Below are 26,926 nucleotides of genomic sequence, written 5' to 3'. Positions count from 1 at the left end.
TTTTGCGGAAAAACTTGCTAGTTGTCTACACTGGCTGCTTGAATTTCCGGAAAAGCACGATCTCAAATGGCGATCGGGGCTTTTTTGCGGAAAACCACATCTAGATTGGCCACGGACGCTTTTTCGCAAAAAGTGCTTTTGCAGAAAAGCATCCTGCTAATCTAGACGTGCTTTTCTGAAAATGCTTTTAATGGAAAAGTTTTCTGTTAAAAGCATTTTCAGAAAATCATGCCAGTGTAGACGTAGCCCTACACTGCAGGCTTCTTGCGCAAGAACTGTTTTGCACAAGAGTTCTTGCTCAAAAGGACTTGCGCAAGAGCGCATCCACACTGCCATGTGCTTTTGTGCAAGAGTGTCCATGGCTGTGTGGATGCTCTTTTGCGCAAGAAAGCTCTGATGGCCATTTAGCCATAGGGGTTTCTTGTGCAAGAAACCCCTGTTGCCCATCCACACTGCCTTCTTACGCAAGAACTCTTGTGCAAGAGGGCTTATTCCTCGTGGGGAGAGGAATAACTCTTGTGCAAGAAGCCCTCTGTTCCAATGCTTTACTGTAAATTTACTTGCGCAAGAACGCGCGTGCAGTGTAGACGCTCTGCAAGTTTTTGCACAAGAACGGCAATTCTTGCGCAAGAATCCTGCAGTGTAGACATAGCCTTAGCTGTCACAACATCCCCAGCAATGAGTTCTGCAGGTTGGTTGTATGTTGTGTGAAGAAGTATTTTCTTTTAAACCTGCTGCCTATTAATTTCATTGAGTGAATTCTGGTTCTTGTGTCATGTGAAGGGGTAAGCATTTACTTTCAGCACACCATTTATGATTTTTCTAAGTCTCTGGTTAATTTCTCCCCTTAAGGAAGCTGCTTCATACTCATGCAGGTTGTCCCTCTCTAGTCCGGCACCCTCAGGACCTGACTAGTGCTGAACCAGGGAATTTTACAAACCACAGGAGGTCAGTATTGTAGTGAGTGGGCCTCTATTTTTATTTCACTGAGACAAATAAACAGAACAGTGCTTGCAGTGCTGCTTCATAATGTATGACTGTACTGATGCATCCCATGTAAACCGATGCCTAGCCAAGACTTCTCGGCTCTCTTCATAACGAAGTGTTAATGTTGTTACACAATGTTACTGTATTGGCACCAGGAAATAAGTAGATAAAGATAAAAATCATTCTTATGCTTAGTAGCGTTACCAGCTCTTCCACTGCTTGCTGATCTTTCTAGGGTAATTTAGAGCAAAATAACAGCACAGAACAGTAATAGATATGTAGCCGTGTTAGTCTGGTCTAGCTGAAACAAAAAACAGGACTATGTAGCACTTTAAAGACTAACAAGATGGTTTATTAGGTGATGAGCTTTCGTGGGCCAGACCCACTTCCTCAGATCAAATTGTGGAAGAAAATTGGCACAACCATATATACCAAAGGATACAATAAAAAAAATGAACACATATGGAAAGGACAAATCAAATTTCAGAACAGAAGGGGGATGAGGGAAGGAGGTAAATGTCTATGAGCTAATGATATTAGAGGTGATAATTGGGGAAGCTATCTTTGTAATGGGTAAGGTAATTAGCATCCTTGTTAAGACCTAGGTGTAAAGTGTCAAATTTAAGCATGAATGACAGTTCAGAGGATTCAAATTTAGGTCTTTCAAATCTGTTGTTAAAAGGTCTTTGAAGCAGGATGCAGGTAATCAGGTCATTGAGACAATGCCCTTTCTGGTTGAAATGGCAATAAACTGTTTTTTTCTTTGTGATCCTGTCTATTATCTGTTGTGTGTGCATTGATTCTTTGGCGAAGTGTCTGAGATGTTTGTCCAATGTACATAGCAGACAGACATTGTCGGCACATGATAGCATAAATTATATTTCTGGATGAGTAGGAATATGTGTTCTTGATCTTATAACTCAGTTGATGAGGTCCAATAATGGTATCAGTAGAGTGAATATGTGGATAAAGCTGGCAATGGGGTTTGTTGCAAGGGAAAGTTCCAGGGTTGGTGTTAGTGGGATATGTCCTGTGGTTGTTGGTAAGAATCATCATCTCTCAGACCACTGAGAAACAGGCAGCTGCAAACAAAATTTACCGAACTGTGGGAGACTTGGCCACTCCCATGATAAGCGGACATCTAACTAAAATCATGCCAGACCACAGATATTCCTAGACCAGAGTGTGCTGGAGAGATTCAACCAGTAATCACTTTTGTTGCCCTTCTCTGTCCTTTATCTTATTCTACTATAACTTTTTTTGAGAGGGAGCCAGAGGTGAAATTGAGGCAGTACACTCTGGTACTCTGCTTCTCTAAAAACCGGCTGGGGCACTCCACTGCAAGTGGAGCCATGTGGCATGGCTTGTGGTCTGCTTCCCCAGCTGGACTCCTGTCCCCTCCCGCAGGACTACTGCTGCAGTCTGGCACTAGTGGGCCTGTGTGCTATGAACAGCAGGCCCCCAGGTAAAGCAGGCAGGTAGGGTTGCCAGATGGTACTGACCCCTCCCCCCAAAAAAAACCATCAGGAAAAAAAATCTGTTGACAAAAAAAGAGGGAGACCAAAGTTGTTGAGGAAAAAAAAAGGGACAGCAGTTATTAAGAAAAAAAAAAAAAAAAAAAAAAAGAATTAAAGAATACAAAATCAGCATGGCCCCTTTAAGAAGAGGCTTTTTTGCTGGTGGCCATTTTGTTTTTCTATTCCAGCCACAAGACAAGCCCCTGTGGAAGCAGGTAAGTGGGGGGGGGAGACATCCAGGGGGGCCCAGTCGGACTCTGAGGGGGAGGCCGGGGGCTGGGCCCAGTTGCTGAGTGTGTGTAGAGTTGTCAGGTGTCCTGTATTTTCACCTCCTGGCAGGGGGGGAAAAACCAGAAAATATTGGACATTTTAGGTGTTCAGGTTTTTTTTAGAATTTTTTTACTGGACAGGAGGCAAAAATACCGGACTATCCAGGTCAATACCGGACACTTGGCAACCCTACAGGCAGGTCTAAAAGGGACCAGCTGGGGGTATCCTGTAGGGGAGGCGTGTGCACTGCAAGCTGGGCTCCTGGTGAGGCATGGGCATTTCTTCTGCTGCCCATCCTCTCCCTAGATGGATGTCAGGCAGCACACGTGCAGTCCCTGAGGTATGCACTACTGCCAGCGGCCCCTGAGAAGAAGCCAAGGAAAGAAGAAGCAGGCCAGGGATTCTCACATGCGGCCCCCCGTGTTTGTCTGCAGCAGTGCCTGCACACAGCCAGTCCACAGCTTTCTTGGCACTGGCAGTGAACAGGAGCAGTAGGGCAGGAATGCATGCACCAAACAGGTGAGGTAACCCTGCTGCAATTGGGACTGCCACTGCTTCCTACAGCTTCCATTGGCTGGGAATGGTGTACTGTGGCTACTAAAAGCTGTGAGTGATCATGCCTGTGGATGCACAAGTAAACAAAGCATCTCGTGGCCAGTTAGCAGTTTACCCTTACAAGCCACGACCCAAAATTTAAAAATTCCTGAAATAATCTGGTCTCCTGTATTGCATAGACCATAGACGTTACTCACAATAATTCCTATAGCATATATTTTAGGAAACATCCAATCTTGATTTTAAAATCATCAGTGATGGATAGTTGTGATGGAGAAAAATTGTTCCAATGATTAATTATCCTCACTGTTAAAACCCTATGTCTTATTGCCATGATACATTTGATTAACTTCAGCTTCGAGACATTACATCGTGTTAAACCTTTCTGTGCTAGATTGAAAAGCTCAGACTTACAGGTGCATGCTTCAGACTGTAATCAAGTCACCCCTTAGGCTCAAAGAAATCAATCACAATAAAATATGTCTTCTAATCCTTTAATCATTCTTATGGCTTTTCTCTGAACCATGTCCAATTTGGAAACATCCTTCTTGCATGGTTTGACTTCAGAACTGGACACAGTATTCCAGCAGAAGATGCCTCAGTGTCCAATAGGGAGGTAAAATAACCTATGTATTCCTGCTCAAGATTCCCGTTTGTGCATCCAAAGAGTTCATTAGGTCTTTTGGCCACAGCATCACACTGTGAGCTCATAGTCAGCTGATTATCTACTACAACCCCAATATTTTTCAGTCACTACTTCCCAAAGTAGAGTCTCTCATTCAGTAAATAAGGCCCACATTCTTTGTTTCTAGATGTATACATTTAGCCATATTATCATGCTCGTTGTTTGCTTCCATTGAGTTTAACAAATGATTCAGGTTGCTCTAAAACCAGAGATCTAGCGTCTTCATTATTTACCTCTCCCCCAATGTTTGTGTCATCTGATCCATTGTGCCTTGATAAGGATCCTAGGTCATCCTTCAGTGTCTCTGGGCTTAAATTTGTTATGTTGTATCTTCTTTGCACCAGTCAGAAAATGCAATGGGGCAGTAATTTGATCTTCAGCACACACACACACCCGCCGCCCCAGAGAATTAACATGTCTGAAGGGAATCTGCTTACTGGAGCATCTGTGCCACTGCCAGGGCTTTGCCATTGCCTCCCTTCTTCCCAAAATATGGGGAATACTGGGGGCAGGGACAAGCATGGAAAAGCCGTGCTCAGTCATGCCAGTACTTTGCTGATGGTGGTTAAAGTCCCATGCTAGTGGTAGAAATTAGAGCAACCTAAGCACTTCTTCTAAACACTGTTTCAAGGGTGCTGTGTTTTTAAATAAAGTCTGTGCTTTTGTTGCTGTTACTTTTAGAAGACTGATTTTCCATTACACTATATAATTCAGTTCTTCAGTGGTCATTTTTACCCAATGGGTCTTCTGCTTTCAGAATCTCTTTTTACATTTTAATGGGCAAAATAAGCTGCTGACTAAAGAACTCTTGCTGATGTCAGTAAAAAACTTCAACAAACCAGGCCTCAGTGTGTTATTCAGCCAGTTAATATGAACTAAAAGGCAGAGCTCTGTGCCTCCTGACCCTGCTGTCCACCAGCATGTGAAATGAGTTGGAGACAAAAATGGGCATTTCTAGAGAGCATTGTATTCTGAAAATCCTGGAACAATCCCTAGAGAAGTCTTTCAGTCAGTGCAAGTTAGAGTAGTTTATGGTGAAACTAGCCCTCAGCTGCTCCCATGATCAAGAAATGGAAAACAACCTTTCTTCCTATGTCCTCACTCTCTGAGCAGAACTCAGGCTCATTTTAGGAAAAGGTCCCATTTTTATAAATATTAATAATATTATATTTTTTCTTTTAATTATATAAAGCTCTTGTTTTTGTAATCAATGTGGGTATGTCTACACTACAAAGTTAGTTCGAACTAACAGACGTTAGTTCGAACTAACTTTCCTAGGCACTACACTAGCGCTCCGTTAGTTCGAACTTAATTCGAACTAACGGAGCGCTTAGTTCGAACTAGGTAAACCTCATTTTACGAGGATTAAGCCTAGTTCAAACTAGCTAGTTCGAATTAAGGGCTGTGTAGACCCTTAATTCGAACTAGTGGGAGGCTAAGGCTTTCCAGGTTTCCCTGGTGGCCACTCTGGCCAACACCAGGGAAACTCTATTGACCCCCTCCCGGCCCCGGAGCCCTTAAAGGGCCACGGACTGGCTACACAGTTTGTGCCAGTTGCAAGGCTGCAAGAACCCGTGCCAGCAGACCCTGCACCTGCCACACCATGAACCAGCCACCCGAGGACACCCAGCCCTCCACTGCTCCCCAGGACCAGCCTGGCGGCTCCCAGGAGCCTGCCCGGGGGCGCAAAAGGCGGGCGCCCGCTTGGTCAAGTGCGGAGATTGTGGACCTCATCAAGGTTTGCGGGGAAGCCTCCAATGTCCACGATCTCCGCACTAGCCACAGGAACGCTGCCATCTATGGCCGCATGGCTGCCAGCCTGGCCGCCAGGGGCCACCAGCGCAGCCGGGAGCAGGTCCGGTGCAAAATTAAGGACTTGCAGCAGTCCTACTCCCGGGCCTGCCAGCCAGGGGCTGACCCGGAGGCCTGCCCCCACTTCCATGCCCTGGACCACCTCCTGGGGCTCATGCCATCCCTGCCCCCTGGGACGTGATTGACCCCGGGGCAGAGGGCCCACTCCTGGAGACGGAGGAGGAGGGCTCTGAGAGCCAGGAGCCTGCCGCCAGCCTGCCCAGGACCCAGGACCCCCGAGGCACCCCACAGTGCCGCTCGCCTGTGTCGTCTGAGGCCGGGGAGGCGTCCACTTGTGAGTACCATCGTGTTCCCCTTATGTGTACGGGGGGCTGGGGCGAGAGGGAGCCCTGGGACTGTGCGCCTGGGCTTTGCCCACCAAAGAGCAGCAGCTGGGGATCCTGCAGGGGCCCTGGCCTTGCAGAGGGGAGCTGGGTTTCACACACCTGGGCCCCTGGGGTAATTGACCGCTGGTCTTGTTGCACCACTGCTGCAGCACCTGGGCCTGCAGGGCGCACCACACCGCCTGCAGCAGCTGCCCGTGCCCGGGCAAGCAGGAGAGCCAGGAACGAGGAGGAGTACCAAAGGTGGCACCTCCAGTTCCTGGACCACCAGCTCCGCACCCAGGACCACTGGGTCCAGGAGGACCTGAGGCTGCGCCGGAGGAGTCTGGAGGCCCTGGAGGAGCAGGGCCATGCCCTGCGAGGCCACCTCCAGAGCCTGCTCGACCGCTTCCCATTTGCTCCCACTCCTGCTCCCGCTCCTGCTTCCGCTCCTGCTTCCTCCACACCCCCTGTCCCTCCTGCCCCCCCCTCCACAACCATTTCCCACCGACGCCCCCGGACCTGCAGTGTGGCGAGACAGGAGAGGCAGCCAGACTCCCACCCCTGAGCTTTCCTTTCCCTTCCTCCCTTCCCTCCCCTTCCAGCTCCCTCGTCCCAGGTTTCCCCCTCCCCTCTCCAACCCTCATTCCTCTCTTCCACCACCCAGTTATGTGAAATAAACAGACATTTTTGTTTCAAAAACAGGTGTCTTTATTTTATAGTAGGTAGGGAGGGGAAAAGGGAAGGGGGGTAGGGTGGAAGAAGGCCCCAGTGGGGCATGCAGGGAGAGGTCAGTCCTCCTCCTCCACCAGGAAGCTCTCCCGCAGGGCTTCTCGGATCCGGACGGCCCCCCGCTGGGCTTCCCGGATGGCGGCGGTGCAGGGCTGACCGTAGTGTCCAGCCATGTGGTCAGCCTCAGCCATCCAGGCTGGCAGGAAAGCCTCCCCCTTTTGCTCACAAAAATTGTGGAGCACACAACATGCTACCACCACGGGAGGGATGTTGTGCTCGGCCAGGTCCAGACGGTCGGGGAAGAAGGTCCCGGCCTGCAGCCGCTGGCTCACGGAGGAGTTGTGGTACACCCTGGAGTCGTGTGCTTTGCCGGACCAGCCCACATTAATGTCCGTGAACTGTCCCCGGTGGTCACACACGGCCTGCAGGATCACGGAGAAGTACCCCTTGCGGTTCACGTAACGGGACGCCTGGTGTTCCGGGGCACGGATGGGGATGTGCGTCCCGTCGATGGCCCCACCGCAGTTGGGGAAGCTGAGGACGCCAAAGCCCCGGATGACAGCGTCCGGGTCGGCGAGGCGGACCACCCTGCGGAGCAGCACCCGGTTGATGGCCTTGACCACCTGCGGAGAGAGAAACAGCAAAGCGCCAATCAGTGGGGCGCCCGGGTGGCTGGGAGCGTTCGTGCCCTGGCAGTGCCCCGTGCCCCACTCCCGGAAGCAACCCCCCTGGCGGCGTGTAGTACAGCCGGGACAGCCCGACCTCTCCAGTGCGGGGCGCTTTCGCCTCCTCCCGCCCTCCCTTTGTCCCTGGGGCGGCCCATCCCCTCCTCACAGCCCTCCTCCCCCCCGGCTCGGTGGCCAACGAGTGCCGTACCTGCATGAGCACCGCTCCAACAGTGGATCTCCCCACGCCAAACTGGTTCCCGACGGATCGGTAGCTGTCCGGCGTGGAGAGCTTCCAGAGGGCGATGGCCACATGCTTCTGGAGGGGGATGGCGGGCCTCATGCGAGTGTCCCTTCTGCGCAGGGCAGGGGCGAGCCACTCGCAGAGCTCCAGGAAGGTGTCCCTCCTCATCCTGAAGTTCTGGGTCCACTGTCGGTCCTCCCAGCGCTCCAGGACGATGCGGTCCCACCAGTCGGTGCTGGTATCCAGACGCCAGACGTGGCGGGGCACGCCGGTGCCGGGGCGCCGCCGCGGCTCCTCCACAGCCCCCAGGGCGGCCAGGCAGAGAGTCAGGGGGCTGACGTTCACCAGGTGGTGCCAGGCAGCCTTGAGCCATTGGTGGCAGGCTTGCAGCAGCAAGTCCAGAAAGTGCACCAGAAGGTGCAGGGTGAGCTGTGGCTCCATGTTGCCACCTGCAGCGGCCCCCCGAAGGGAAGCACCGACACAGACGGGCACAGAGACCAACGCTTTGCTGTCCCTCGGCGAGGTTGGCAAGCAAGCAGGAAAAGCTGAGACCCGGCTGTTCAGGGGGGGTCCCTTTAAGCTCGAGCCTCAGATAGCCTCAGACAACAGCCACACAAAGCAACTACTGACCTGATGCCCTTCCAGAACCGGTTTCAGCTGCCCTTAAATGCCCCCCTGCATCCAATCAGTGTGGACGCACTAGTTCGAATTAGCAAAACGCTAATTCGAACTAGTTTTTAGTTCTAGATGCGTTAGTTCGAATTAGCTTAGTTCGAATTAACTAATTCGAACTAAGTTAGTTCGAATTAGCGCTGTAGTGTAGACGTACCCTGTGTTATTTATGATTGGTGGCATTATAATACTAAGGCTTTGACCAATATAAAGTCAAAACCAAGAAAAACAATCTGTGTACTGTAACTAGTAGCTCAGTCAAGAAATGTGTCACAACCATAAATGTTAATATATTTTAGTAGTGTTGTCTTGTGTCAATAAAAAAAAGTTCCCCCCCCAAAAAGTTCACAAAAAAGTTCCCCCTGACCTTGAAAACTTACACGTTATAGGTAAACACACCCTATATGGAAGCAGCTTAATGATTTATGTATCTACATATTTAGTCTGTTGAATGTTACTTTTTAATATATATTTGGTTGAGTATTTGCCAGATAGATTGAGCTAACTGGTGTCCTTGTATGAATAATGACAGAAAATAGAAATAAACAGATGTTAACTATAGACTAAGCATGAATTCACAAGTGGTCTTGTAAGTAATATGTAGCTAGTAGATAAACAAATAGTAAAAAGAAGAGTAATGTGTGAGAAACTTGAAGTAGTAGTTTTGCTTACTAGCACACTTTGTATCTTAAGGATAGCTCATGGTCTATACCGGGATTGGTTCATAAAATTAGTAAGCCAATCATAAGGCATGCCACACAATGTAATATATAGCATTTCTGTGTTAGTTTCTTTTGGAAAATATACATAATCTTATTTATAATTATGTACTTTGGAGTTACCTGATCATCTGCCTTTATGAAATACCAGTCTTGATTCAAACTGAAGTTTTTAGCTTCCACAGAACTGGATAAAATGGTCTTCCATAACTGAACAAGCTGTTTTGGATAAGCTAAGTTTGAAAAGGTCTCAGAGGAAATCCCAACACTAAGCAGTAACCTTAGGCTTAATTCTGATTTTTTTAAAATATACCAGCCTATACTATTCATAATAAAGGCCACATTATCAAACCGGGCTCAGTGGGTGAATTTGGAAACATATGAAGACATTTGTACAATCAAATAATTGCATTTCTTGTTCTATATTTGCAAAAGCCCCTTTGCTGTAAATATGTGGGATTTTGCAAATGTATCCTTTTTCTCCCCTCTGAAACTATTTGAAGGGATTTTGTGGGTCAGGCTTTTTGCTGAAAAATATTAAATGTAATAAATGAATGCTAGTATTAATGATGATTTTAATAGGATATTTTCCTTTTGGAGTTTTTTTATGGTACAAGGAATTCATTATGTTGTTATTAATACTATTGTAGGTTTTTTTTGTAGTTTACAAATTTAACAGATTATTGTTCAATTTCAGTATTTTTGATGAATTCAAATGGGCTTGGGTTAGTGAAATATCCATCAATTCTCTCATGCTGGTCCCTCAGTGTGGCCTTTGTCTTCCCTGATTCATGAGACAAGTGTTTCTGCTTACTGTTGAATTAGGCTCATTATAGTTCGATTTTTCAGTCCCTTGATGTATCAATACGAAGAATATTTAAACAATTTAAAATTGAAAAAAAGTTTTATTTAAAAATCATATTTATAAAAGAGGGATTTGGTTATGTCAACATGCAGAAGCTAAGTTTTGAATATAACGCTACCAAGGCTTAGGAAAACTAGTTAATAATGTCAACAATACATTCATAGTTTCTGGAAACTTTATTAGTCACAGTAACCTATAGTGAAATTAGAAACTTGATCTAAATGGTAAGTGCTTAAAACAGTTTTATTGATATGCATAACCTGATAATATTGAATACAGGTGCACCTCCTAAATTTAATTTAGTGAATGGATCTTTTTCATTTTTGGATTTGAGTGTTGAAACAACAGCAGGTAAATGCAGCTGGGAAATTCATAAAGGAGACTGAAATGAGAAATGATCACTTCTCTATAATTATTTAAGTATCAAGGCAGGGAATTTTGAAAATGCAACAAGAATCCCTTGCTGAAGTTTTTGAAAAGCTTATTGGAGACATTTTCAAGATTCAATTTGCAAATATGTATGCAATAGTACACGTATTTGTGTAATAATTGTACAAGTAACAACCTAGAAGAATTCTGTAACAACATAATAAAAGGAATTACAGCAGCAGTTGATCTGACCATCAACAAAACATCAAATTGCCCTAACTTAGAAATCTAGTTCCCTGATTAAATAAGGACTTCAAGTTAACAATCAAGGAAAGAAATAAGGCATATAATCAAGCAAGATACACAATGAGTAGTAAAGGCTTAATTAATTTTATACACTATGTAATCCTTTGTCTGATGGCACAAAGGATTATCAAAAAGACAAATGAAGTTGGTAGAAATTCTGTAGGAAATTGAACAAAGATTCAGAGTTTTTAGAAATATATAAACAAATTCTAAGTATTAATGGATTTCCAAGTAAAAGTAAATGTGTACCTGAACATATTGTAAACAATGAAATGGAGGTCTCTATCTTAGAAAAAATTGTAGCAAAAAAATTCCAGAAGTCAGTGGTGATATAGATTAAAACAGTGAGTTTTATATGAGTGGGGAGAAGGAGGTTTACTGAGGAAAGCTGTGAACTATTAAATGTCTGGAGAGACTATATACTTGAGTGTTAAACAAAATTGTCATTTGAAGGAGCTTATTGCAGCCATTAGAACAAGGAAAAGTATAGCACCACGTAAAGATAACATAAGAAATTAAGTGTTTCCATACTTGTCAGAAGGGAGTCTGAAGGTTCTATTGCTATTACATAATGATATATGGAGATGAATGGGGTGGGGGAGAAAGGACGGCTGCCAATAGAATGGAAACAAGAATTTGTGAGGCCAATTAGAAAACCAGGAAAGGTACCTATAAGCCCTGATGCTTACAGGTCTATAGCCTTCACATCCTGTTTGTACAAAATCATGGAAAACATGAAAAATGTAAAAATGGTGGAATAATTGGAGAAAAATGATGATATAACTGATATACAAAGTGGCTTCATAAATGGAAGATGTACAGTTGACCAGAGAGGGACTGGAAACAAAACATAAGGACCAATAACTTTATGCTAAGAGTTTTCTTTGACACTGAAAAAGCATATGGCATGCTATGGCAGAAAGACCTTCAGTAGAAACTAGCCAAAATTGGAATAAAAGGGAGAACGTTTCGGAGGATAAGGGACTTTTTAGGTGATGGAACTGCATAACTCAAAGTTAAAATTACTTTATTAAAAAACTACAAGCTAACTATAGAATTCCACAAGGGTGTTTTATCAGCCCTATTTTGTTTTCCATTATGATAAATGACTTATGACTTCTTCCAAAGTGTCCAGATAGGTATAGGTATTTTCCTTTTTGCAGACAACTGTGCTGTATGGATCGAGCACACAAGAGTTAAAGTACCTGAGGAAAACACAAATGAGGCACTCCAGAGAATTTCCAAGTGGGTACATGATTGGGGATTTAAATTGTAAAAACTAGGGCCTAGTCAACACTAGGACCTTACTCCGAAATTAGACCCCCACAGTCAATTATCTAAGAGATGTGTCCACACTGCCAAACCTGTTATTCTGCGATTAGAGGCCACAGAATTAGAAACCTGTAGTCCTCCTTTTCACAAGTAGTAACACTATTCCCAACCTTGTATGCCCAAAATTATGGTAATTTAAATGCTCCTGTGCTGCTAATTCAACCTAATAAGCCTCCAGGAGGCCTTCCGCAACTATCTGCTATGACCACTCTAGCCATACCTGGCATCTCCACTGCTCCCCTCTCTCGCAGAGCTCTAGAAGTCATGGGAACTGGGAAAGTGCTGGTTCCATGTGCCCAGCTTCGTGAGCCCTATGCAAGCGATCAGCACACTGCAACATGAGCACCCCCAATGTCCCCTTGGCCATCACAATGGCTGGGGAGCATTTCTGCTCCCATAGCCTCCACTGCACAGGAATGCAAAAGAGCATCCCTAATTGGAGTGCTAGGGAGATCTTGGACCTCATCCAGGTGTAGGGGGAGAAGTCCAACCTCCATGAACTCTGCACTAAGAAGAAGAATGCCAACACATATGGCAGGATTGCGGCCAGGCTCTGGACCAAAGGCCACAGCAGAAACCTCAATCAGTGCAGGCTCAAAATCAAAGAGATACGCCAGTCCTACCAGAATGCCTGGGAGCAGACTGGATGTTCTGGGGTGGCACCTCAGACCTGCTGCAATTATGAACAGCTGGATGCTATTCTGGGAGGGGGACCAGTCACCTCCCCAGCCATGGTTGTCAAATCTGGTCAAGACATACCTGGCTTCAGCCTGCAGGAGGGCAGGATGGTAGAGAAGGACAAAGACATGGAGGAGGAAGAGGATGCCATCCAGGTAACACTGCATGAGGGCCAGGAGCTGCGCCTCACTTTGGAGCCGATTTCCTCCCCCCCCCCCAGGACATCTCCCAGGCTTTCAATGAACCCTGGAGAGTTCTCTAACTTTCTCTATCTACAAGTGGGGTCAGGCAATGGGCTGCGAGGGGCTGCACACTTCTCTCTCAGCCTGCTGGATGGGGATCACGTGTCTGCAGATGGCATTCCAGTTGGAAGCACTCAGCTCCATGAAGCTCTCACACACGAACCCCTTGATTCTTCTCACAAGGTTCCTGAAGAGGCCTGCCTTATTCTGGCCTCTGTGGTTGGATACCTTTCCATGCCAAGCCACTAGTAAGTAGTCTGGGGTCATGGAACCACACAGCAGTACAGAACACGGCCCAGGTTCATGCCCACAGTCAGTCAGCATTTGCTCCCAAACAAATGCAGTGATGTGGAGGAGACTGATATCGTGCATGGAAACCTGCCAGGAAGAGGAAGAGGAGTGGAACCCATTAACACTCTCTCGCTGCTGCTCACACGCACCTCCTCCCCTCCCCCGCAGTGGGCAGGGATAGAAGTTTTCTCTCTGCAGGATGCTATGAGTGCTGGACCCAGTATGTGTGGGACACAGTAGGAAGCTGAACCAAACTTCCCACCCATAGGCTCCTGGTCTAGCCGGCACCTTACCATGTTTGCTTGTCTCCGGGCTGTGTGTGTTGCAGTGCTCCCCTGGGATGTCTGTGCACCTGCTGGAAAGGGCCCACTTTAAACGCAAAATATGGTCTTGTTCGAAAACCATTGCCATTGTCTGGACTGAGACCTTCAGTGTTGGCTCAGAGATTAGGGCTAGGCTTCATGCACAGTGTCTCCTATGATGACTGCCCTTGTAACTTTTCTTCATAGCAGGGATAGCTGTGAGCTGGGTGCATCCCTCATCTCCCACTGGGATTTACAAGTGAAAAATAACCCGGGACAAGTGCATAAGGAAGCAGATGATCTACCTGCAACTCTTCATGCAGGAAGTTGAGGCAGAGTACCTGGATCAGGTCGCTCAGAGAGACGAGCAGTGTGGGCTGACTAGGAGGAGAGAAAGACCACTCAGAAACAGCTGGTGCACCAGCAGAATATGTTCTCCACCTTCACTTCAGTGATGGAGAGTGTGCATGGAACGTGCATGGAGCAGACTATGAGCCATGTCCCCATCTGCCTGATGGTTTCCCCTACAAGGGGCCCAGGGCTGCCAGGGCCCCAGAACATGTAAGAGGGCCCTCTAGGATTGCCGGGGTAGTCTGTATTGTCCAGGATCACAATGGTCATATCCACCTCTGTGACTCTGATTGTCTGGTGGGGGAAAAAAGTGCCAGTGTGCATCTTTCGGAAGAGTCATGTTCTAAAAGATGTGTATCATGTGCCTTTCCCAGCCATCCAACTTTGATATCGGTGACGCATCCGTTGTGATTCACGAGCTCCTGCAGCACCATGGAGAAATAACTTTGCAGTTGATGTACTCCACGGCATGGTGGTCAGTGACCAAGATGGGAATGTGTGTTCCTTCCACGGCCCTCCTGGCATTAGGGAAGCACATGTCAGCAAGGCCATCCATTATGTTGTCTATGTTGCCCAGAGTGACAACCCTCTGTAGCAGGACATGGTTGATTGTCTTGGCTACTTGTATTAGCACATCTCTGACTGCAGATTTCCCCACCCCAACTGATTCCTGACTGAGTGGTAGCTGTCCAGCATGGCAATCTTCCATAGAGCAATGGCCATGTGCTTCTTCACAGGGATGGCGGGTCTCAGTCAGGTATCTTGTCACCTGAGGGCAGAGGCAAGACACTTGCAGAGTTCGAGGAAGGTGGCATTACACATGCGAAAGTTGTGCAGCCACTGCTGATCGTCCCATCCCTGCGTGATGATGCAGTCCCACTAGTCCAAACTCATCACCCTCCACCAGACACGGCATTCCACTGCACCGAAAGGATTGAGTGACGTGCACAATAGCAGGAGCACCAGCACTTGGCTGACCAGGGCCTGTGGGCCGCACCAGAGTTTGTCCTCCTCATCCTCCTCACCCTTGTCCTGTTCCTGCTGGAGCAACATGTGGGCACTGTCAATGTACTCCACCTTGAGGCGCAGCAAGAGTCATGATCATGGCACTGCTTTGTAGCAGCTCTGTCTCCATGGTCACAGTGCTGGGGTGTCCATGGTGACAAGCAGAGTATGACAAGGCATGTGCACACTGTGTCCCTTTTCTGACTCGTGAGGAGGGAGGGAGTGAAGGAGTGTGGGATGCAGGTGTGGAGACAAGCCCCTCAATGTTTTCTGAACCAACCAGATACCGGAAGTATCAGCCATCATGGTGTGCTCCCCAGAGTGTTTCCTGGAGCTCTGAGTCTGAGACATGCTCCATGAATTTGGACGCTCTACCTTGGAGCACATCTGATTCTTTCCTGCAGTGGGGACACAGCCCTTTGACTTCTCAGAATCAGATGCCCAGAACTCAAACTTAATAAATTTGAATTTATCATGTAGTATGGACAAGCCTTCAGGGAATTATTTTAATACAGAATAAAATTAGGGAAGAGTAGGACTTGTTTCTTGATGAAAAATTTAAGAAATTTTTAAAAAAATTAATGCTACCAAGAGTAGTATTTGATAATTAATAAACTTGGAAAGGTCACGTGGATGATATCATTCAAAAGTCTTAAAAACAGAATGAAAGTATTGATAACACCAATGTTAGACAACTGATGACAAGCTTTTGCTTCAGCTTCAAAAACAAAAAACACTGAACTTTTCCAGGCCCAAGCTCAGGCATGGGGTGCAATGATAACATATGTTCTTCACATAGCACCGGAGAAGCACCTATAAACCTAAGTAGGAGAGTATTAGATCTAATTCTCTTGGGAAGCGGTAAAAGGAAATAATGAAAATAGTAGTTCACAATAGATTTAGGAAGATTGTTGAGAAATCAAATACAATGGATTGTAACAGACATCCTCATATTATCAGGGTAAACAAATGGGTAAAGGAGATACATTAAATTGACAAATTGAGAGAACTAAAACATTTTAATAATGGGAAATCAATTACAGCTCTAGAGTAATTTCTCTCATTTGTGGACTTGGAATTCTGTGAGGAAACAGAAGGAAGGAAAATACTACACATTATGACTAATACAATTGATAAATTAATTTATGAAAGATGGGACTGGCTTTGACAAGTCGATATAAATGGATGACTGCATGGGTGGAGTGGGAACAGCTTTCTGTGATCCTAGTCCAGAAATCTAAAATTCATTTGTGACCTTTCTAATGGCTGACCTAATAGGGATAATGTTGACATTAGCCTGAGTATAAGATGTGTGGCCATCTGAAGCTGTAATTTTATCTGATGCCTTGTCAGGCATTATGACAATCAGAGCAGGGACTTCAGAAAGAAAAAAATACAATGGTGAAATAATGTTCCTAACTATGGAAATAATACACGCAGGTATCTGTGTAACAATAATAGGAATTATGGTGCATATTAGCATATCTGTAAATGTGGTGGCTTACAAAGCAGCAAATCAAGCTCTAAAATATGAGGTGGATATTAAGAGATATTAAGATACTTTTAAGTGGTCATGAAGAAGCTTGTGAAGGAATGGCAAGAACTATGGACTAAGGAAATAAAAGAATGAGAATATTATGATATGTTCATAATCAAAGATAATACTATTCTCCATAGTCATGTACAAAAAGTAAAGTAGTCATGTTTAGAATGTTAGCAGGTCATTGTGCCTTAAATGATAAGTTACATTTACTAAAATTCATAAGGATTGGGTTATAATATGTTCAAAATCAAAGAAATTGTTGATCATGATGTATGGCATTGTGGACAATATTCTTTGGAAAAAGAGTTCTTTTATGAAAAATTGAGTCAGTTTGAATCAAAGATTTTTCCCTAAAGGCACTAGTGAAAATATCAGGAAAATGAAATAACGCAAAAATCACCATTTTTCCTTAATGATATTAGACTAAATGAAAGGATTTTAAAAAAAGAATGACTAAAACTGAATAAAGAAAATTGTTATTTGGCAGTGACAAGCACAAAGTCCCAGGGGGTGACCCTGCCTTAGAGTAAGGAGTGTGCCAGCAAGTTAAAGAAGTATGAATTGGATAAATGGACTGTAAGGTGGAAAGAAAGCTGACTAGATTGTCAGGCTCAATGGGTAGTGTCAGCCGACGGTCAGGGCAGTGTGTGTGTGTTACACCCAAGTCTTCAACTGCTGAGACGCAAAGTCCCGTCACAGCAGGCAGCCTAGGAAGCTGAAGGGCGCCCCGAGAAGTTTAACGTCTTTGTCTTTACTGCTAGGACCGGGGTCCCGTCACGGAGGGCAGCCAACAGGCTGACAGATGCCCCAGAGTTTAACATCTGTGTCTTTACCGCTAGGACCGGGGTCCCATCGTGGAGGGCAGCCAACAGTCTGACAGACGCCCTAGAGTTTATAGGAAGAGCTTATTACATCTCAGATTTCAACTGCTAGGATACAGGATCCCTTCACAGCGGGCAGTCTAGGGAAGACTGAGAGATGCCTCAATGGATCTGTTCTCTGGAAGTGACACGATCCAAAACGCCCAAGCTCTCCCTATACCTGTCCCTTATGACCGGCTGAAGTTCTTTTAAATTGTGCTTGGTTCTGTTACAGCAACTGAAAGAGTCAGGTTAAAACGTAAACAGTTACAGGTTTATTAAAGAAGCTTATATGCGTTTGGTTGGTGGTCGGTATCAAGCAGAATGGCCCAAGGGTCATTTCTAGGGCTCGTTTTGTTCAACATCTTTATTGATGACCTGGATGAGGGATAGATTGCACCCTCAGCAAATTCACAGATGACACTAAGCTAGGGGAAGTGGTAGATACATTGGAGGGTAGGGACAGGGTCCAGAGTGACCTGGAAAAATTTGAGGATTGGGCCAAAAGAAATCTGATGAGGTTCAAAAAGGACAGAAGAATCCCAACCACTGTTATAGGCTGGGGACTGACTGGCTAAGCAGCAGTTTGGCAGAAAAAGACATGGGGATTACAGTGGATGAGAAGCTGGACATAAGTCAACAGTGTGCCCTTGTAGTCAAGAGAGCTAACAAAATATTATGGTGCATTAGGGGGAGCACTGCCAGCAGATCTAGAGAAATGATTGTATTACTATACCTATAAAAAAAGGTTTTCTTGCGGAATAACAGAGTGACCTCATCACATCACTCTGGCATCTCACAGCCCCTGCCTCCCCTTTCCGAGTGCTGGCTGCCACACCATACCACACCTCCCTCTTCCACTGTGCTTGAGGCCGGAAGGAGAGCATGGGGCATGCAAGGCCTCAGAGTGGCTTCGCCCCCACCCGGCAGCTGGGAGCAGACCACAGGGTATGCGAAAACTTGGAGCCACTCCCCCTTAGGCAGCTGAGAGTAGAGTGGAGCCTGATGTGGCCTTGGATGGGAGAGGAGAAGTTAAGGTTGAGCTGCGGCAGAATGAGGGGAGAGAAAGGGTCCAGGCTGGCATGGCTGGAGTGGGGAAAGAGGAGAGATCCTGGGCTTGCGCGGCTGGGCAGGAGGAAGAGCGGGCCCAGGATGGATGGAGATGGGGCCCAGGCTGGTGTGGCTGCAGCCCAGCCCTCCATGATGGCAGGAAGGGGGGAGAGAATGGGGCCTGCCCAGGCCTCAGAGTGACCCTCCTTGTGCCCTCCCAGAGGCCAGGGGGAAAGAGCTGGGATAGCACGGCCTGGCGAGAGACCAGGGCTGGCTGTGTGTCGGGAGTCAAGAGTCTGGGGTTGGCATGACTGCCAGGCCTCCCTTGTGGCCAGGGTGAGAGCTGGGCCTGCCTACCCCCACAGATGGGGGGTTGGGCAAGTGTAGGGTGCAGGGGGTGTAGGGTGTAGGGTGCACCACTCCTTAGTTCCCCTTTATTTGACACTGATGAGGCCACATCTGGAGTATTGTGTCCAATTCTGGTGCCCCATTCCAGAAAGGATGTGGGTGCATTGGAGAAAGTCCAGCAGAGGGCAACAAAAATGATTAGAGGGCTGGAGCACATGACTTTCACAGACAGGCTGAGAGATTTGGGCTTGTTTAATCTTCAGAAGAGAAGGGCGGGGGGCTGATTTGATAGCAGCCTTTAACTACCTGAAGGGGGATGCCAAAGTGGATGGAGAGAGGCTGTTCGCAATGGTGACAGATGATAGAACATGGATCAGTGGTCTCAAGTTGTTGTGGGGGAGGTGTAGGTTGGATATTAGGAAAAACTATTTCCCTAGGAGGGTGGTGAAGCACTGGAATGTGTTACCTAGGGAGGTGGTGGAATCTCCATCCCTAGAGGTTTTTAAGTCCCGGCTTGACAAAGCCCTGGCTGGTATGATTTAGTTGAGGTTGGTCCTGCTTTGGGCAGGGGGCTGGACTTGAAGACTCCTGGACTTGAAGACTTCCAGCCCTAGGAGTCTATGATTCAATGATTCTAAGCTCGAAGTGGTGAAGTAGCCAGAGAATAGAATAACATTCCATGGTAAATCCAGAAATCGGCATTAGAAAATAAAGAGACTTGGAGAAGGAGCCCTGGAATCAACACCAGTATCTGGATTGATGGTTATTGTAGAGTTCCTGGATTGGAACCCAGCTTATCATGATAGGTTCCCCTATCAGCCACTGACATTATGGCATAGAGTCTCCAATTGTGGATCAGCATCATCTAGAGATGACATTTGATCTGTTGTACTGTTGTCCCTTCTTAACCATGGTAGGGATGGACTAAAAGATGACCTGGCAGGAGGGCTCAATTACCCCAAAAATGACTAGAGGAAAAGGCATAATGAATATCAAGGAGGCTCTATATGCAGCAAAGGCAACATTCCCCAACTGAGACTCAGGGGCACTAGTGGTCAGTAAACATCATTACGCTACGCTTTTGCAAACACACACGTGAGCCACTGTACACATAGGAATAATCCCATTGAATTCAGTATGTGAGCTTACTTGTGGAATGTATCTCACTTGTCTGTTTTCAGGATTAGTGCCTTTGGTCCTGTACATTTTCAAACTGACACCTTTTTAGTATTGGAGATCAAGTAATCAAGCTTAACTATTAAAGCTTGAACTATGGAAATGCTGCACTTCTCATTCCCCTCCTCCCTCCCAATCTGAATTGCAATGATTCAGTTACTACTGTTAGGTAATCTTTTAATTATTATAAGAAACACAGAAGAGAATAAAGATCAAAGTTCACTTATATACTATTAAAAGACTAAAAATAGGTACCTGTAGAGCCTGTGTTGAGTAACTATGATTATCAAACAGAATTGGTTAATTACTTACATTTTTCACATTCAGATAAAATCAAGTTATTAAATATTTTGTCATCACTAATCTCTGTCATTTTCTTCTTTATAAAATGAAAATTACATACAGAATATGAATAAAGATTTCAGAAGTGCAAACAAACTTTAAAGTCTTTAACAGAAGTATATTTACAAAAATAAGGTCCTTTCCAGGACTGCCGTAAAGTAGAATTATGCAATAATTATGGCAAGGTTTTCCTGCAACAACTAGCAGCTATTTCTCTTTTCCCATACATAAATGGCAGCCAGCAATAGCTAGAAACAAAAGATCCCTCTCCCATTTTCTGAATACAGTGACATTCATTCTCAGAGAAGCAGGGGCAGCTTTTTGAAAGCAGACTTCGTCAGTCCAACAATAACACACAATGAGTTATTGACTTGTTTATATATGGAGCTCTTTTCAGTAACTAACTCTGACTCCCCACAGTCTGGACAAATGATTGATTTCGTTGTTAGAAAAAGAGAGATCTTGCACTAAACTCTGTAGTGCAATCTACTTTCCCCCCATTTGTTTCCCTAATGAATGGGACCTTATTAAAATGCACTTTCCACAAAAAATACCTGCAGCTGGCCTTTATAAGTAGGTTTTGTATATATAAATAAGTAATTTGTCCTACTCTTTTGTATAGTAATAGGCCATGGGGGAATCGTGTCTATATATATGTGTCAATCAACTTTCAGATATATCTATATCTATATCTCTATATCTGAAGGTTAATTGCCATAGTTTCTATGTTAAATTTTATTATTTATATTTATCTGCATATAAAAAAATTCAGATTGCTTGACTGAACTGTAATTATGTGCTAATTGGTTAAAAATGTAAATATTTTAAAATTAATGAGCATAAGTTCTTATGGTGACATCTTGAGACTGTAAGTTGTCTATACAGTCTACATGTAGGTTAATTAGGCAAACTGAAAATTTAGTTAAAACCCTTTTATATTTTGAATATATAATTATTGATCCATTTGTCATCTCATAACTATAATGATAAAATGTCCAGTCATACATTCTGTTATGTTCTATCTCTCAGAATACAAACATTTGTCATTATGCCCATCTATTGAAAGGAGAATTGATTAATCTAACCTTTATTATCTTTCAAAGGTTTGGGGTGGGGTTTTTTTTGTAGTTTTCTCAGAAAAAAATGGTGTTTTTAGGTTCTACATAATATGACTGGGATGCAGCTTACAAAGAAGCAAGTAAAATAGCCATGATAGCCTTTAATTGCACATTAGGGCTTGATTTGCCATTGGTTTGCATCTATGTATTCAGTTACACTTATGCAAAGTGAATATAAAATATTACCCTATGAGAATGATAGCATTGCATAAACTCTGCAGAGTAGTAAACAATTACACAAGATACAAGGTAGCAGAGAACCGTATCCATTGTATTTTATTTTTACAGTTTCCCCACATGATTTTAAGAAAGGATAGATTACGTATTCATCCAGATGCTTGAAGTTTTCAGAAAACCTAGGGAGCCTGACAAATGACAATCAAATGTGCTGCTTTTGATTTTTTTACTCTCTATCTTACTATTTGCTTGTTTACTTTTTTCCTTGTTTTGCCATCATCTTTCTTTCTTTCTTTCTTTCTTTCTTTCTTTCTTTCTTTCTTTCTTTCTTTCTTTCTTTCTTTCTTTCTTTCTTTCTTTCTTTCTTTCTTTCTTTCTTTCTTTCTTTCTTTCAGTTCTTTATACCGTAACTATTTTTTCTCTTAGGGTATGTCTAAACTACAGAGTTTTTGCGGAAAACAAACGTTTTTCTGCAAAAACTCGCAGAGCATCCACACCTCAAGTACGTTTTTGCGCAAGTAAATCGAAAGATCAGAGGGGTTTTTGCGCAATTGGTAATCCTCATTCTACGAGAAAGAACGCCTTTTTGCACAAGAGCTCTTATGCAAAAAGGCATGTGTGGACAGGGAAGAGGGGTTTTTTGCTCAAGAAGAGGGAAGAGGAAAAAGCACAGGTGCCCTGGTGGCCATTCTGTCCATAGCAATCACTGCTTACTTGCGAGAGAGCATCCAGGCAGTCTGAACGCTCTCCTTCGCAAAAGCACATTGCTTTTTCTATGCGCTTTTGCAGTGTGGACACTCTCTTGTGCAAGAAGTTTTTGCAGAAGATCTCTTTAATTTAGTTTAATTTCTCTCCCCCCCCCCCCCATTTTCTGATTCTTTTATTATACTTCTCTTTTCTGTCTCTTCTTTCCTTTTGGTTTTGGCTACTTTCTGTTTCTTTCCCTCTCAATTCTGACTTCCTTTTTTTCTTTTCTCTCTTTTCTTACTCTGTTTTGTGTCTTTTTTCTGTCCCTCTCTCTAACCTTTCTTTAAATCCTCTATTAAAATTAACAACCCATTATGCTGTTGATTGTGTAAGAATTTCAGTACTATACAATGAAGAGAAAAAAGTCATATTATCTCCCACTACATGGCTCATATGGAATAAAAGAAGAAATCCTATTCCAGTGACACAACTGTTCATGGGCCATGTCTGTACTGAGTACCCAGGATAACACCAGTTCATTTCCACCTGGGTTAACAATGCTGGGAGCCCAGTGCTGATGGGACATCAGCAACACTTACCTAATCCTGATCATTGACAGTCTGACATAGTACATAAAATGATGGTAGTAGTTGGTGATCCATGTTCATTAATTCTACCAGTCTTGCTAACATGGGTGGAACAAAGCTAGTATATAGTTCCTAGTATAAGCAGCCTCTTTGAGACAGGAAGCTCAAAGAAATATAATTTCCCTTCTGCGGTTCAATGAAAGTCCTCACATGAACATCAGTGATCAGTCACATATGGGTTATGAAAGGACATGCCTAACCAGAAGGAGGTGGGCAAGGGAAAGAGCCACTTTTTGTGCCATCATCCATCCGTTATGAGTTTCCTGCATAAATTAATGCTTACCCCATTATTTATAGGATCTTGCTTTATGCCATCCACCCTCTTTGAGTTATGGATCAGGACAGCATGTCTCCTGAGTGAGTTTTGCTGGCAAGGGGAAAGTACTGATTCTCTGTGTATGTTCCCTGGAACTTTCTGGAGACCCCAAAATCCACAGGATTCCCATGTGAATTTTGTGATATCCACACATATGAAGATTTGCCTCATTTTTGGATCTGAAAGCCACAGTCACAGTGTTGGCTGCAATAAAGTGGGGTAGTTCCATGGAAGTCAATAGATCAATACTGACTTAATCTGGTAGAACTCTGTGGGTACATCTAGACTACAGGCTTTTGTCAACAGAGGCTTTATCGACAGATACTGTCAACAAAGCCTCTGTCGAAAAAGAGCATCTAGACTACAGCCAGTTCTGTCGACAAATCAAGCCGCTTTTTTGACAGAGAGTCTAGACGCTCTCTTTTGAAAAAGCACAGTGTGGATGCAATAACTGTCGAAAAAAGACATTATTCCTCATAGAATGAGGTTTACTTTTGTCAACAAAACCCTGTAGTCTAGACACACCCTATGGGTATGTCTACACTAGCTCGTTAGTTCGAGCTAAGTAGGCAAATGAGGACAACCGGAGTTGCAAATGAAGCCCGGGATTTAAATATCCCGGGCTTCATTTGCATGTTCCCGAGCGCCGCCATTTTTAAATCCGCCTTAGTCTGAACTCTGTGCCTGCGGCTACATGCGGCACGGAGTAGGTAGTTCGAATTAGAGATCCCGGGCTTCATTTGCAACTCTGGTTGCCCTCATTTGCCTACCTAGCTCGAACTAATGAGCTAGTGTAGACATACCCTAAATGTCCACCCTCTCCATCTCCTATCAGAGTATTACTACTATTGTTACAGGAACTCTTTGAACTGTAACTTCTATAGCTTGTTGGGTTTTGTCCCTCCGATATTTATTCTATATAGGATGATACATAGATTTATTGTAAATAGTGTCCAAGTTTAGCACTGAAGGGAAAACTATCTTCCTAAATTTTAGCTGGCATACCAATATTTTGAAGTATTTCTCATCTGTGAAAGATATATGTAGTTAACTTCCTTGGACAACCTAGTTCTGTTGGACAAATTATACCTCTCTGTAATCTTATTGGAAGGCAATCACCTGTTATCTGTCTAAAATGATACCTAATATATTTTCAAATAGCAGGCACTTTGACTCCATCATGATGGGTCTTATATAAGAACATGAATGAAACCGGAAGAGATTTCATGCAGTCTGAACAAATGAAACCTGTTATATGTCTTTCATTTAAATTATGTCAATTATTAAAGATGTGCTAGTCATAAATGACAGAAGAATTATGCCCTAAAAGAAAAAATGGACATATTATCATTGTGTCTGGATACTTGAAGGAAACGCTATTAATGCTGCATAATTTTTCAAAGTGAAAATGTTCTTTCTTGATTCAACTTTTGCTTTACAGATTTCTTATCTGATTTCTATTTGTATACAGTATAGCAGAATGTATTTAAATTTATATTCATGAACAATATAGCAAGAGTATGAAAATGTTTGTTTCTTGCATCTTATTATCTTACCACAGTATGCATCTTGTTTTTAGGTTTATTCTGTTGTATTCAGAAAGCTACACGGACATTTACAATGTGTTTTGTCATTTGAAAGACATCATTTTGTATGCAGTTAATTGTGCTGCTTCCCATGGTGGGTAGTAAGAATAAAACCTTGGTTTTATGGTGGAAAGCTTTTGGTTGCAACTTCACTATACTTTATCATTAATCAACCTTAACTTGTACAGTTGCCTGAACAGTTACCCAGTCGTCCTCAGTCCTTCCAGTACTACTATCAGCTATGCTCATCAACACCAAAGGATGTACCACTGTCCAGTCATCTGACAATGTAGCTTCCCAGTAGCAAGCTCCCATCACATACTTTACCTGTGTAGAGACTTGGACTCTGTGTATGTGATATAAAAGCTTATTCCAACCTGTGTATTCCCAAATCTACCCAAAGTGTAGGACAGTTGGTAAAATCCTGGCTCCACTATATTCAATGGAAAAGATTGCATTGATTTCAGTGGGCCAGGATTTTACCCAGTCAGTTCTCACAGACTGATAACCCGAGAATGTCAGAAATAAAGGTGGTGCACTTGTGCAGTTTGTTAGGAATCTGCTCCTGCAGAAGAAACAGGGGCTCTGTCCAAGCTTTGTGGCCCTCCTATTTAGTGATCTAGACTGGAGTAGGGGCAGGGAAATCTCACCAGAAAACTATTGCAACAGGGAAAATATGTGGTTGGGGCCACTTCTCTCTTAGCATCACCATGGAGAGTTCTCCCAACCCAGAGAACTAGAATTTATTATTATTAAGCAAGCTATATAGTCTCTCTGGGATCCCTAGAATCCAGTAAGATTTCCCCTTGGATGCCTATTACTGATGAGTGTGAAGATGAGAAATTAGGCCAGTTCTGGCAAGGAACACTGTCTGGTAGTAGTTGCACGTGAGGTCTCTGTCTCCATTGGTGCTGACACCAACAGTGCCAATGTGAGCCCAGACACTCTCCTTATATCAGGCTCTCTGATCTTCTTCACAAAGATGATGCTTGATCTCAAAATGTCGGGCACCATTCTTGATTGTGGTCCTCCAGGTTACCCGATCCTTTACCTGCCTCTCCCAGGTGTCAGCATCAATGTTGCACTTTACCAAGGTGTTCTTAAGGACATCTCTGTAGTGCTTCCTCTGCTCGCCATGAGACATTGTCCTGGTCCTCAGCAGAGCATAGAAAATCTGTTTAGGCAAGAGTGTGTTCAGCATCCTGACCACATGACCAGACTATCATAGCTGCATGTGGGCGACTATTGCATAAGTGCTGCAGGAATCAGCCTCTGCAAGGAACCTAACGTCGGTCTGTCTGTTCTGCCATGTGATGCCCAATATTCTCCTCAGGTACCTTTGGTGGAATTTCTCCAGATCTTTAATACACCATTCCACAGGTGGTACACAATACCTATTCTGGCACTGAAGTCCCCAAGAAGTACAAGCTTGTCCTCTTCAGGGACACCTCTGATGATGCTATTGAGGTGTGTGTAGAAGCATTCTTTGGTATCTTCGTCAGCTTGTAGGGTGGGAGCGTAAGCACTGACTGTCACAAACTGGTTGTTAGTTAGCCTAAGATGTAGCATCATTAAATGTTCACTGCCACCAGTAAGGTATTCACTGAGGATACTTATCAAGCTATTCTTAATAGCAAAGCTGACACCATGCATGTGGTGCTTGTCTTTGTGTTTACCTCTCCAAACAAAAGTATAGCCATCACTGATTTCTTTAATCTGGCCTTCATAGGCTAGCCAGGTCTCACTCAAAGCAGCAATGTTAACGTTTAACTTCCTCAGCTCTTGAGCAATGAGAGCTGTTCAGCACTCAGGCTGGTCAGACTTGTCATTGTCTGTCAGTGTCCTCACATTCCAGGTTCCAAATCTAAGTGTAAATGTTTTTCTCTTCTTAATGTTGCCCCGTGAATTGAAAGGTGTTCTCCCCGGCTGCAGCTACCAGGCAGGTTAGGTTGAGACAGACTATTTTTAGAGCACCTTTTCTAGACCCTTCTCCATTGTAGATCAGCAGAGTGGGTCCTAAATAGGACTGCTCAGTCACAGCTACAGCTGTTAGGGCATCCAAGTGCATGATGACCATTTTGCTGCTGCTGCCTCTCTGCCAGATTGTGACTAGAG

At 44.4% G+C, this 26,926-nt stretch overlaps 1 protein-coding gene across 7 annotated transcripts in view; it reads left to right on the top strand.

Moving 5' to 3' along the window:
- DCDC1 (doublecortin domain containing 1) overlaps positions 1 to 26,926 on the top strand; it is a 604,418-nt gene that overhangs the window by 229,713 nt on the left and 347,779 nt on the right. The gene's annotated exons all lie outside the window — the stretch shown is intronic.

This window comes from Pelodiscus sinensis, chromosome 4, assembly GCF_049634645.1.
Source record: "Pelodiscus sinensis isolate JC-2024 chromosome 4, ASM4963464v1, whole genome shotgun sequence".
NCBI classification, from domain to species: Eukaryota; Metazoa; Chordata; order Testudines; family Trionychidae; genus Pelodiscus; species Pelodiscus sinensis.
This window is presented reverse-complemented; position numbering and strand designations above follow the sequence as displayed.